Below are 14590 nucleotides of genomic sequence, written 5' to 3' on the forward strand. Positions count from 1 at the left end.
AGCTAAAGGAGACCCCAGAAAAAACACTCCAAGGCATATCATAGTCAGAACGATGGATGCTGTGGACAGAGACACAATATTATAAGCAGCAAGGTCAAAGAAGGAAATTACATACAAAGGAGCACCCATTAGATTCACAGCTGACCTATCAGTCGAAACACTCTAAGCCCGAAGGCAATGGTGGGATATAGTAAAAAAATTCAATGAAATGAACGCCTCACCGAGAATACTCTATCCAACTAAACTCTTACTCAAATTCGATGGAACAATACACCACTTTTTAGATAAACACAAGCTCAGGAACTTCATACACTCCAAACCAAATCTAAAAGTAGGACTAAAGGGGCTCCTGTAAGATAAGGAAAACACGTGTAAACACAATCAACTCCTACAGGAAGATGGCACAAAACCCCATGACAATAATCTCCCTTAATGTCAATGGTCTAAATGCAACAAACAAGAGACACAGAGTGGCAAAATGGATCCAGAAACAGAAACCAACATTCTGCTGTCTACAAGAAACTCATCTGAACAATCAGAGCAAACACAGACTCAAAGTGAAAGGATGGAAAACAATCCTGCAAACAAACAGTTCCCTCACAAAAGCTGGGGTGGCCAGACTAGTATCCGACAACATTAATTTCAGGCTGAAAAAGATTAGAAGGGACAGCGAAGGCCACTTTCTCTTCATCAAGGGATACATAAAACAGGAAGAAATCATACTCTTAAATGTATACGTACCTAATGAATGAACAGCTAGATACTTAAAACAACTGCTAACAAAATTTAAAGAGGACAGTGCTAGCAACACAATAGTAGATGGAGACTTCAACATTGCCTTATCACCTCTGGATAGATCAACAAGAATAAAACTCAGCAAGGAAAAATTGGCTTTGAATTAAGAAATAGAAGAGAAAGGACTTATAGACCTATTCAGGGCTTTACATCCCCCAAAAAGAGAATACACATTCTTCTCCAGTGCCCATGGGACATTTTCCAAAATATACTATGTGCTAGGCCACAAAACATACCTCAATAGAATCAGGAAGATAGAAAGAGTATCAACAATCTTTTCAGACCATGATGCACTGAGGATAGATGTGAATCACACACAGACACGAACACCTGAAAACTAAACAAGTCACTGCTGAACAATGAGTGGGTCAGGAAGCACGTCTAGGAAGAAATCAAAAGATACCTAGAAACAAATGAGAATGAAGACACGAACTACCAGAACTTATGGATTGCAGCTAAAGCCCTATTAAGGGGAAAATTTATAGCTCTGTAAGCATATCTAAGGACGGAAGAAAGGATGCACATAAGCAACTTGACTTCATAGCTCAAGATCTTAGAAAATGATCAAGAGTAGGAGCCTAAATCGGGCAGAAGGAAAGAGATCATAAAACTTAGAGCAGAAATCAATACATGGAAACCTAAGAAACAATCCGAAAGCTCAATGAAACCAAGAGCTGGCTCTTCGAGAAAATAAACAAGATAGATAAACCACTAGCAACACTCACAAAGAAACAGAGAGAGAGAACACTAATAAACCGAAGCAGAAATAAAAATGGCGATATCACAACGGAAACCAAAGAAAGTCAAAAGATCATCAGAGTCTACTTTGAAAGTCTGTATGCCAAGAAAAAAGAGAAGTTAGAAGAAATGGATAAATTCCTGGATTCCTATAATCTCCCAAAGCTGAGTCAAGAAGATATAGAATACCTGAATACACCTAGTCACATCAAGGAAATAGAAACTGTAATTAAAATTCTTCCCCAAAACAAAACCCCAGGTCCAGATGGATTCACTACCAAATTTTTCCAAACATCTTAAGAGGATCTAATGCCAGTCCTTCTCAAACTTTTCCAGGAAATTGAAAAAACAGATACTCTCCCAAACAGTTTCTATGAAGCCCATATCTCTCTAATACCAAAGGGAAACAAAGACACCATGAGAAAAGAAAACTACAGGCCGATATCACTGATGAACATGGATGAGAAGATTCTGAACAAAATACTAGCAAATAGAATTCAACAACTCATCAAAAAGATCATACACCATGACCAAGTGGGATTCATCCCGGGGATGCAAGGATGGTTTAACAATCGGAAATCAATCAACATAATCCATCACATCAACAAAACAAAAGATAAAAATCATATGATCATATCAATAGATGTAGAGAAAACAATTGACAAGATCCAGCATCTGTTTTTGAAGAAAACCCTCGCCAAATTGGGGATAGAGGGAATTTTCCCCAATATAGTTAAAGCCAGCTACCACAAGCATACAGCAAGCATAATTCTCAATGGGGAAAAACTGAGAGCGTTCCCCCTAAGATCAGGAACGAGATAAGTATTCCCACTCTCTCAACTGCTGTTCAACATAATACTGGAAATACTAGCAATAGCAAGTAGGCAAGAAAAAAAGATTAAGTCCATCCAAATAGGAAAGGAAGAAATCAAGTTCTCACTATTTGCAAGTGATATGATACTATACTTAGAGTACCCTAAAAACTCTACCAAGAAACTCCTAGAAATGATAAACTCGATAGTAAATTTACAGGTATAAAATAAATACCCCAAAGTCCATGGCTTTATTATGCACAAATAGTGAAAGAGAAGAAAATGACAAGATGAAAACTATCCCATTACAATTGTATGCCAGAAAATCAACTACCTAGGAATTAGTTTAACTAAGGAAGTAAAGGAACTATATAAAGAAAACTACAAAACGCTCCTTCTTTAAAATAAAAGAGGACGCGAGGAAATGGAAAAATATCCCCTATTCATGGATCAGGAGAATTAATATTGTCAAAATGGCAATACATCCCCAAGCAGTGTACAAATTCAATGCGATCCTTATTAGGATACCCATGACATTATTCAAAGAATTGGAGCAAACACTCCTGAAATTTATATGGAACAATAAGCCCCCAGGAATAGTTAAAGCAATTCTAGGGAAAAAGAAAATGGGAGGAATTAACCTCCCGAACCTCAAACTCTACTACAAGTAGTAATAATTAAAACAGCATTATACTGGAACAAAGGCAGAGCTGCAGACCTATGGAACAGGGTTGAATATACTGACATCTCCCCTCAAACATATGACCATCTAATCTTTGAGAAAGGGGCAAGAAATGTGAAGTGGAGTACGGAAAGTCTTTTTAACAAATGGTGCTTGCAAAACGGGACGACTACATGCAAACTACTGGGCTTCGATCCCTGCCTAACACAATGTAAAAAGTAAGATCAAAATGGATCAAAGACCTAAACATCATACCGGAACCCATAAGGTACATTGAAGATAAAGTTGGCAAAACCCTCCATGACATTGAAGCTAATGGTATCTTCAAGGATGTCATGTCATTGGCCAAGCAAGTGAAAACAGAGATAGACGAATGGGAATATTTAAACTAAGAAGCTTCTGCACCTAAAAAGAAACAATGACTAAAATACAGAGAGAGTCTACAGAATGGGAAAGGATATTCTCCAAATACACATCTGAAAAAGGGGGTGATATCAAGTATATACAAAGTACTGGTTGAACTCCACAAGAAGAAAACATCCAACCCCATCAAAAAGTGGGGCAACGAAATGAACAGACTTTCTCAAAGAAGAAATCCGAATGCCAAAAGACACATGAGAATATGCTCTACATCATTAATCATCAGGGAGATGCGGATCAAAACAACAATGAGATATCATTTCACACCACAGACACTGGCCAACATTCAAAAAAACAAAAACAACCTGTGTTGACAGGATGAGGCGACAAAGGGACCCTCCTTCACTGCTCATGGTAATGCCGACTGGCTCAACCCTTTCGGAAAACAGTATGGATAATTCTCAAAAAATTAGAAATTGAGCTCCCATTTGATCCAGTAATACCACTCCTGGGAATATACCTCGGAGAAGCAAAAAAGGAGAGTCGAAATGACACCTGCACTTCTTTGTTCATTGGAGTACTATTTACAACAGGTAGAAAATGGAAAAAAACCGAATGCCTGAGAACAGATGACTGGTTACAGAAACTTTGGTACATCTACACAATGGAGTACTATGTAGCAGTTCGAAAAAAATGAAGTCATGAAATTTACTTACAAGTGCTACTGCGTGGAAAATATTATGCTAAGCGAAATGAGTCAGAAAGAGAGGGACAGACATAGAAAGACTGCATTCAACTGGGTAACAAAAAGTAGCAAACTAAGAGAATAACACCAAGGATAGCTGTGATAAATATCAGGTTGTTCACTCCATGGCTTAGAGGCCATCCGCACACTCTAGGGGTAAAGGCAGCTCAGATAGAGAAGGGAGCACCAAATAAAGGGTTCTGAGAAGATCCACCCAGAATGAGAGATGCATGCTGACAGCAATCTATAGACAGAACATGATTGCCACCCAAAGTCTCTCCTGCAGATCACAGCACCGAAAAGGAGAGATAGACGAGAAGGGACTGCGCTGCCACAAAGGCAGGGCAGGATGGGGGATGGGGGTTGTGAGGGATACTGGGAGTGGTAGGGGTGGCGAATGGGCACTGGTGTTGGGGTGGGTACTCGATCATTGTATAACTGAAACACAAGCACACAACTTGTAAGTCCACAACTGTAACTCATGGTGTTTAACTAATAAAACAAAATAAAACAAAAAACAAAACAAAACAAAATAAAACAAGAGAAATATCTATCAATAGCAAAGAGGACTGTAGTACTCAAAAAGTTTAGAAAGAGGAACATTGGCAAGTATTTTTAAATAAGCATCCAGGAGAGAATATAGCATTGTGAGTGAACAAATCTAATCTATGGATTCTTCTCATCCTCGAAATGGAAAATGACAATCTGTTACAGTTACAAATTTCAAAATAAGATATATACCATCTACATTTTTGCTGCGTATTTATGCTTTGCCAAATATTATTCTAATTTTTAAATTTACTTTAATGATTAAAACACTATTTCCCTGCATTAAACTAATTAAATGTTTTATTAAAAATGTTTTTAAAAAATTAATTAAAATGTTTTACTAACATTTCATTTTTTTCTGTTTACTATGCTTTTTTTTTAAATGATGAAATATTTCTCACAGAGTAGTCACATATGGAACAGTTTTTTTTATTATTTATTTTTTAAAATTTTTAGTGAAACAGCATGAGGTACAGTAGTAGATTTATAATTTTTTGTGCTTGGGTTTCGATTATACAATGATCAAATATCCATCCCTCCACCAGTGCCCATTTTCCACCACCATGGATAATAATCGTCCCACACCCATCCCTCCCATCTCACCCTGCCTCTGTTGCAGGGCAATCCCTTCTGTTCTCTCTCTCCTTTTGAGTGTTGTGGTGTGCAAAAGAGGCTTTGAGTGGCAAACATGTTCAGTCCATAGTCTACTTTCAACATGCACATCCCCTCCTGGGAGGATCCTCCAAACACCCTTTATTTGGTGCTCCCTTCTATATCTGAGCTACCCTTTCCCCTAGAATGCCTGGCTGGCCTCTAAGCCATGGAGTAATCCTCTGGTGTTGATCTCAGCTATTCATGGGTATTAATCTCATATTTTGTTTCTTTATATTCCCCAGATGAATGCAATATTTGTATGTCTATCCCTCTCTTTCTGATTCATTTCGCTTAGCATGATACTTTCCATGTTGTATCACTTGTATATAAATTTCATGACTGCATCTTTTCTAACAGCTACATAGTACTCCATTGTGTAGATGTACCAAAGTTTCTTTAACCAGTCATCTGTTCTTGGGCATTCAGGTTTCTTCCAGGTTCTGGCTATTGTAAAGAGTGCTGCAATGAACAAACAAGTGCAGATGTCACTTCGACTATACATTTTTGCCTCTCTGGGATATATATCCAGGAGTGATATTGCTGGGTCAAATGGGAGCTCAATTTCTAATTTTTTGAGAATCGTCCATACTGTTTTCCAGAAAGGCTGAACGAGTCGACATTCCCACCAACAGTGAAGGAGTGTCCCTTTCTCGCCACATCCGCGCCAGCATCAGTTTCTTTGTTCTTTTGAATGTGGGCCAGTCTCTGAGGTGTGAGATGGTATCTCATTGTGGTTTTTATCTGCGTCTCCCTGATAATTAATGATGTAGAACGTTTTCTCATGTGCTTTTTTGCCATTTGGATTTCTTCTTTGAGAAAGTTTCTGTTCATTTCATTGCCCCATTTTTTGATGGGGTTGTATGTTTTCTTCTTGTAGAGTTCAACCAGTATTTTATATATCCTTGATATCAACCCCTTGTCAGATGTGTGATGGGCGAATATCCTTTCCAATTCTGTAGACTGTCTTTATATTTTGGTCACTGTTTCTTTTGAGGTGCAGAAACATCGTATTTTAAGATAGTCCCATTTATCTATCTCTGTTTTCACTTGCTCGGCCAGTGGCGTGGCATTTTTGAAGATACCATTAGCTTCAATGTCATGGAGGGTTTTGCCAACTTTGTCTTCAATGCACCTTATGGATTCTGGTCTGATGTTGAGGTCTTTAATCCATTTTGATCTTACTTTTGTACATGGTGTTACGCAGAGTTCTGAGCCCACTTTTTTGCATGTAGCCGTCCAGTGATGCCAGCACAATTTGTTAAAGAGACTTTCCTTACTTCATTTCACATTACTTGCACCTTTATCAAAGATTAGATGATCATATGATTGAGGGGAGATGTCATTGTATTCAACCCTGTTCCATTGGTCTGCAGTTCTCCCTTTGTTCCAGTACCATGCTGTTTTAACATTGGATGAAACTAGAGGATATCATGCATGTAAAGTTAGCCTTAAGGAAAGGAACAGATACAGAGAGATTTTTCTCATATGTGGGATGTAAAGACACACAGCAAGGTAGCAACAAATGTTCAAGGGCAATGTAAGGGGAGAACTGATCCACAAAATTGAGTCAGGGGATTGGGACTGAGGGAATCTGGGAGTTTCGAGGAGAGGGAGGGTTTATTTTTTGAGAGAATGAGGAGTGTCATGTTGGAATAATGTGTATGAGGAACCATTGTTAATTGAATTATAAATCATAGAATATTAATATTGTTTTAGACGTTTGTCTGTCGCATTTTATTCTTTTAATTTGTTTTCTCCATATGCCACATATGCATGAACTTGTATGATGCCTATCTTTTTCTGCCTGACTTATGTCACTAAACATAATATCCTCATGTTATGATTTTTTATACAAATAATAAGAAGATTTCACTTCATACAACTGAGTAGGATTCCATTGCTTTACACCCTTTCATTTTCAAAATTTGGGGTTTAAAACATACAAATATTGATTTTAACAATGCTCTGGTGTTTTAAAATTTTTAGTTCAGTGAGGAAAAGATAAAGGTCCTCCCGTTGATCGTCGATTTGCTCGAACAGGCCCAGTAACGTCTCCATTGGAGACTTTGTTGTTACTGTGTTTGGCATATCGAATACTCTCGGTAGCTTGCCGGGCTCTCCAAGAGTGGCAGAGGAATCGAACTCGGGTCGGTCATGTTGGCCGCTTGTAAGGCGAACGCCCTACCGCTGTGAAGAAAAATAGATTTTATTGAACAACACTTAGAAACTTGTGAAACAGGCATAGGGTTGAATGGAATATATGTTCAAGAGAGAACACTCGTTTTACAAAGCAAGCAAAGAGTGACATACAGAAAGGAAGCACGGTATTTCTTTAAGGAAGAACACAAGCTTGAGGACCAAGCCCACTCTGGTAGTTTAGGAATAAGAACTTGGAGTGGTATGAACTTAACTTGTACACTTTAGGGGAGAACCTGAGTGAAACAAATAGAAGTACGTTCAGGAGAATGATAAACTGGAGTCTATACTTGGAGTGAGGAGGGTAGAGAGTTCTTTGGGGAGATCTGGACTATGGAGAACAGTAATATTATAACATTAATGATCGTATCTTACCGTGGGATTCCAAAAAAATCTTTCACAGTGGCTTCAGAAATGATAACATTCTTAGGTATTTGGATTTCCTGTGGAAACTACTGGAAAGCTGAGTTTATGCTCTGGATGCCTCTGCCTGAAACAAGGTCAACAAATCATGAATGAAAAATTACAAGTTACATGGATCAAGGATTCTGATCCCAGTGGAAGGCTAGCTTTTGGGTGGACAATTTCTACTGATGGCCTGATGTAGATTCTGATCCTGGGATATGTAACAGAAAGGAGGTAGTGACAGGTATCCTCAGAAGTGAAGCCTCTGAGACAGAATTCATTCATGCCAACTTATGGGTTATCAATGTTTGCTCATGGCTGCTACCATTATAACATGCCATTCAATGGTTCTGTGGTTTCAATTTACTGTGTCAATGTAAAGATGAAGTTTATAAATCAAAGGTAAAAATTTGAGGCCCTCAAGATGATGAATTATGGGGAGGGGGGTGGATCTGGAGCTATAATACAGCAGGTAGGGCATTTGCCTTGCACACGGCCTACCCAGGTTAAGATTCCCAGCATCCTGTATGGTCCCCCCAAGCACCGTGAGGAGTAATTCCTGACTGCAGAGCCAGGTGCAACCCCTGTGCATCGTCAGGTGTGACCCAAAAACGCAAAAAAAAAAAAAGACGATGACTTACCTTTAGATATTTTGAAGTCAAGTAGAAACAGCCAGGAAGCTCACCAGAAAAGAGTTCTCCTGGGTTGAAAACATCATCACCTCTGGCGTGAGAGCATAGAGAAAATAACGTTTCCATTTTATGCCATGTTAAAGCAAGCCAGACATGATCTTGGAAAGTTTGTCAAAGGAAAGCATGGCTATAGGAAGGATAAGATGACAACTGAATCTTAGAGGTAAAATATACAAGTGAAGAAAAGGTCAAGAAGTAGGCGGTATGATGGCGACCAGGTATACTAAGAAAAGCATTTTTTAAAAAATAAAATGCAATGAGACATCAAAAAAGACCTTTTTAAATGTTTAAGAACAGGGATATAACTCAGAGATAGAGCATTTGCCTTCCATTGTATGATGATCTGGGATTGATCCTTAGCATTGCAAACAGCATTATTTTTTAATTTTTAATTTCTTTCTTTCTTGCTTATTTGCTTGCTTGTTTTTCTTGGTTTTTTTGGGGGGTCGCACCTGGCTATGCATAGGGGTTATTTTTAATTTTAAAAAAATTATAATTTTTATTTTTTACTGTGGTTTAAAATGAAATCTAAAATATTTTAGTGTAAATATATGTGAAGAAGAATAAAATTCACGGGAACTATTTAGTGTTCTTAATGATACAGCAGTCAGAATTCTGAGGTTAATTTTATGGGTAGTGCATAAATAATTTTTCCCCATTATGTGGGCTGTCTTTTTATGATGGTCACCATTTTTGTAAGTTGCAGAAATGTCTTAGTTTAATGTAGTCTCATTTGTTTATCTTCATTTCCTCTTACTTGGTTTGCGGTGTTTCATTCTAGAAGTTTCCCTTAGCTTTAATGTCATGGAGGGATCGTCCCACATTTTTCTCCATATATCTTAAGAATTCAGCTATGATATTGAGGATTTTAATACATTTGATCTGACTTTGTGCCTGGCACTATAAAGAGGTCTGAGTTCAATTTTTTTTTTTTTTGCATGTCGCTGTCCAGGTTTCCCAGCACCACTTGTTGAAGAGACTTCCTTGCTCAACTTCATATTTCTTGAGCCTTTATGAAAGATTAGGTAATAATAATCTGAGGGCCAGCGTCAGGATATTTGACTATATTCCATTGATGTGAGGCCTGTCTTTATCTGAATATCATGTTATTTTTATTACTACGACTTTGTAGTAGGGTTGCAATTTGGGGAAGCTGTTCCCTTCTTCTTTTTACCAAATATTGCTTTAGCTCTTCATGGGAGTTTATTGTTGTGTATGAGTTTCAAGAGTGTTTAATCTATTTCTTTGAAAAATGTTATGGGTATCCTTATAGGAAGTGCAGTAAATCTTTATAGCGCTTTGGGGTGTATTGCCATTTTGACAGTGTTAATCCTCTCAATCCATGAGCATGGGATGTGATTCCATTTCCTCGTATACTCTCTTATTTCAAGAAGTAGAATTTGTAGGGTTTTTTTTTGGTATAGTTCCTTAACATTTTATCATTTTTCACTTAACTTCCCCTTAGTTGTCTATTTGCTCGAGTGGGCGCCAGTAACTTCTCCATTTGTCCCTGTCGCGTGCTAGTGCAGCCCAATGGCACCTGTTCGATCCGGGAACATGAAGGGCCTCAAACCGATCGTTCATGATCTTGACGAAGAAGTCTGACCATCTGGAAGGTGGGCGGCCACGCGGTCTTTTGACATCCCGTGGAATCCAGTCGGTAACAGCTCTAGTCCTGCGGTCGTCTCTAAATCTCATTACGTGACCAGCCCATCTGATTTTTGACACCTTGGCATAAGAGACAGCGTCCCTGATTCTTGATCAGCGACGGATGTAAGAACTCTCGATTATCTCTCTCATTTGAGTGAAACGTGATATTCCAAGCATAGCTCTTTCTATTCTTCTTTGGGAGACCTGAATACTGTTCACATCTTGTTTGCGTAGGGCCCAGGTCTCTGAAGAATATGTTAATGCAGGAAGAACAGTGGAATCAAAGAGGTGTGCCTGGAGCCGGAGGTTCTTCGTCCTCTTAGCTATTTATTCGACGTTCTTGAAGGCGTTCCAAGCCGCTCTCTTCCTCCTACACAGCTCGGGTTCCCGGTCATTTGTCATGTTGACCTCTCGACCTAGGTACACATAGCTGTTGCATTCGGAGATAGCCGTTCCACTGAGAGCGAATGGGGCATCAGGAACAAGGCTGTTTCGCAGAAACATTGTCTTCATAAGATTCAGCTGTAGTCCTACCTTTCCATACTCAGGGTCAAAGTTGGCCAGCATTTGTGCTGCTTAGCTGATGTTTGGTGTTATTAAAACAATGTCATCAGCAAAGCGGAGGTGGTGTAGTTGCCGACCATCTATCTTCACTCCCATTCCTTCCCATTCCAGTCGTCGCATGATGTTCTCGAGGGTGGCACTGAAGAGTTTCAGTGAAAGGGTATCACACTGCCGCACCCCTCTCTTGACATCAACGATCAATTCTTTGTAGAATGGTGAGATCCTGCTAGTGAAACTGTAATACAGCTCACGGAGGATCCTGATGTACTGGGCTTGAATGCCCTGATTGGCTAGGGCTTCAGTGAGCACTTCCGTCTCAACAGAATCAAAGGCCTTCTTTAAATCAATGAACGTTAAACAGAGCGGCACCTTGAACTCCCTAGAAACCTCAATGAGCTTGGTTATCGTGTGGATATGGTCGATGGTGCTGAATCCTTTGCGGAACCCTGCTTGCTCGCATGGTTGTCCTTCATCTAGTGTTCTGCCAATCCTATTTAGGATGACTCCAGTGAACAACTTGTAGATGACAGACAATAGGCAGATTCGGCGATAGTTGCCAATGTCATGGATGTCTCCCTTCTTGAACAGTAGTACGGTCCTGCTGGTTTTCCATTGGGACGGAAACTTGCATTCAGACAGGTAGCGAGTGAAGAGCCGAGCCAGTGTATTGATGAGTACTGACTGCAGGTTCTTCAGGTGTTCAGGTCTGACCTTGTCTGGGCCGGGTGCGGTTTGTTCCTTTACCAATGAAATGGCGTGTCGGATTTCGGAAGGGAGAACCTTGGGAACAACATATCCATCCTGTGGAATTTGGTATGTCGGCAAGTGGACATGGTTATCGAAGAGCTTTGAGCAGAAGTCATGGTAATCTTCTCCATTGCCGTTCTGGAGGATATGATGGATCCATCAGGACGTCGGAGGGCAGTCTTCTTGGTCTTATAGTTGGCGAAGGACAGGCAGGCATTACGAATACATTTCCTGGCTTCTGCCGCATCTACCAGTAGTTCTGCTCTTCTCTCTTTGAGGTCTTCCTTGATCGCATCTCTGCACTGCTTTGCGAGCATGGACATTAGCTTGCGGTTGCCTGAGGCATGCGCCAAACCACGCAGGCGAATGAGCGCAAGAGTTTTCGAAGATAGGCGATTTTTTGTGGCTATCTCTCTCTTGGCATTCCTCGCACATTCATGGAGGTGCTGAACCAGTGGATCGTATTCCTCATCAATGTTGTCAACAATGGCATCTTCCCATGTTGCCACAATAGTACCAAAGTATAGTTCCTTAACATTTTAGTTGATTCTAATATTCTCGATTTTCTGAGGTATTATTGTGAATGGGATAGTTTTACTCTATCTCTTTTTTTCTCTTTCATTTGAAATATATGGGAAAGCCATGGACTACCGGATATTGATTTTGTAATATGCTAATTTACTAACAAATCTATTGTTCCCAGGAGCTTTTTTGTAGATTCTTTGGGATTTTCCAAGTATAGTATCATGTCATCTCCAAATAGTAAAAGCTTGAGTTCTTCCATTTTTATATGGATGCCCTTGATATCCTTTCTTTTTACCGAAATCCTATGGCAAGTACTTCAAGTACTATGTTGAATAGGTGTGGTTAGAGTGGGTAACTTGTTTTGTGCCTAATTGTATTCTGGGATACTAGCTCATTGATTTCTGCTCCAATCCTTTAGTTTTCTCCCCGTTGAGAATAATGCTTGCTGTGGGTTTATGGTAGTTTGCTTTGACTAAATTGAAGAAAGTACTTTCCACTCCCATTTTGTTGAGAGTTTTTCATCATGAATGGGTGCTGGATCTCATCAAATGCTTTATCTACATCTAGCGATATGATGATATGACTTTTATCTTTATTTTATTGAGATGGTGTATTCTGTTGATTGACTAGAGAATGTTAAGCCATCCTTGCATCCCAAGATAAACGTACTTGGTCATAGTGTGTGATCTTTTGTTGAGTTTCTGGATTCTCTTTGCTGGTATTTTCTTGAGAATCTGTGTATCTGTATTCATCAAGGAAATAGGTCTGTAATTTTCATTTGTTGTGGTGTCTCTGTCTGTTTTGAGTATTAGGGTGATCTTTGCCTCATAGAAACTATTTGGGAGCATTTTTTTTCTTCAATTTCCTGGAAAATCTTGAAAAATGTTGGCAGCAGTTCCTCTTTAAAGGATTGAAATATTTCACTATTGAATCCATCTGGGCCAGGGATTCTGTTTGGGGGGATACTTTTGACCATCATTTCAATTTCCTTGGAAGTGATAGGTTCAAGTATTCCAAATCTTCTTGGTTCAGCCTTGGGAGGTAATTGGAATCCATTAATTTATCAATTTATTCAAGATTCTCTCATTTCCTGCTGCAAAGATTCTCAATATAATCTCTGATGATCCTATGGATTTCTGTACTTTCTATTAGGATAACCCCCTTTGCATTTCTGATTCGATTTATTAGAATTCTTTCTGTTTCTTTGAGAGGCTTCTAGAGGTTTATTGATCTTGTTTATTTTCTCAAAGAACCAGCTTTTGCTTTTATTGGTCTTCTGGATTGTATTTTTGGTTTCTAGCTCATTGATTTATACTACAAATTTTATTATTTCCTTGCTCCAGCCGAGTTTGCACTCCTTTTGTTGGTCATTTTCCAAAATTTTGAGCTCTAATTTATTCATGTAGGCCCTTTCTTTCTTCCTGATGAATTCTGGCAGAGCTATAATCTTTCCTCTTAACACTGCTTTTGCTGTGTCCCACAAGTTCTGGTAGCTCGCGTCCTCATTCTCATTTGTTTCTGGAAACTTCTTATTTCCTCTTTGATTTCTTCTCTAAGCCAACGGTTGTTCATTACTTCCCTTAAATAAAATATTTCCTTGCTGAGATTTAGTCTGTTTGATCTATTGAGAAGTGACAAAGTAGTGTTGAAATCTCCACCTAGTACTGTTTTGCTATCAATGTTTTTTTTAAGTCTATTAGAAGTTGTTTTTAAATATTTTGCTGGTCTGTCATTGAGCATCTACATTGAGGAGGGTGAGTTCTTTCTGATGTAAAGATCCCATGATCATGAAGAAATGACATTCACTCTCTCTTATAACCTTTAGCCTGAAGTCCATGTGGTCTGATACTAGTATGGCTACTCCAGCTTTGTGGAGGTGTTCTTTTCTTGAAGACTTGTTTTCCAGCCTTTTACTTTTAGCCCATGGTTGCTTTGATTGCTCAGATGTGTTTCTTGCAGGCATCAGAATGTTGGGTTCAGTTTTCCAATTCATCTTCCTATTCTGTGCCTCTGAATTGGCACATTTAGTCCATTGACATTGAGAGAGATTGTTGTTATGGGGATTTGTGCTATCTTTATGTAGAATTTTTGTACTTGTGGGGATTGCCTTAGCTTAAAGTAGCCGTGTTAGTTCTTACAACAATATGGAACTCTTTACAAGTTTGCATGTCGTCTCTGTGCAAGGACCATGATAATCTCTGTATCATTTCAATTTTAGTATATGTGTAACCAAACCTAGTAGGAGTTAATTTTTCTCTTCTGATTACTTTGAGTGTTGTCCTTACATACCCTATGGCATAGAGTGGTACCTAATCAAGGAAAGTATTTCAAAGCAGCTTGATAGATTTAGAACTTTAATGTCCCAGAAAGAAAAATATGGTTTTTACCATATTATCTTTTACCATAATCAAGGCATCAGTTTTACAAAATAATTCTTTTGGAAGATGTTATATGAGTCCTGTTTAATGCACTTCCC

At 38.9% G+C, this 14590-nt stretch overlaps 1 pseudogene; it reads right to left on the reverse strand.

Moving 5' to 3' along the window:
- Positions 1-14252: 14252 nt before the first annotated feature.
- LOC130025834 (uncharacterized) lies at positions 14253-14349 on the reverse strand (annotated as a pseudogene).
- Between the last annotated feature and the right edge of the window lie 241 nt (positions 14350-14590).

This window comes from Sorex fumeus, unplaced genomic scaffold, assembly GCF_029834395.1.
Source record: "Sorex fumeus unplaced genomic scaffold, SorFum_2.1 ptg000032l, whole genome shotgun sequence".
Taxonomy (NCBI): Eukaryota; Metazoa; Chordata; class Mammalia; order Eulipotyphla; family Soricidae; genus Sorex; species Sorex fumeus.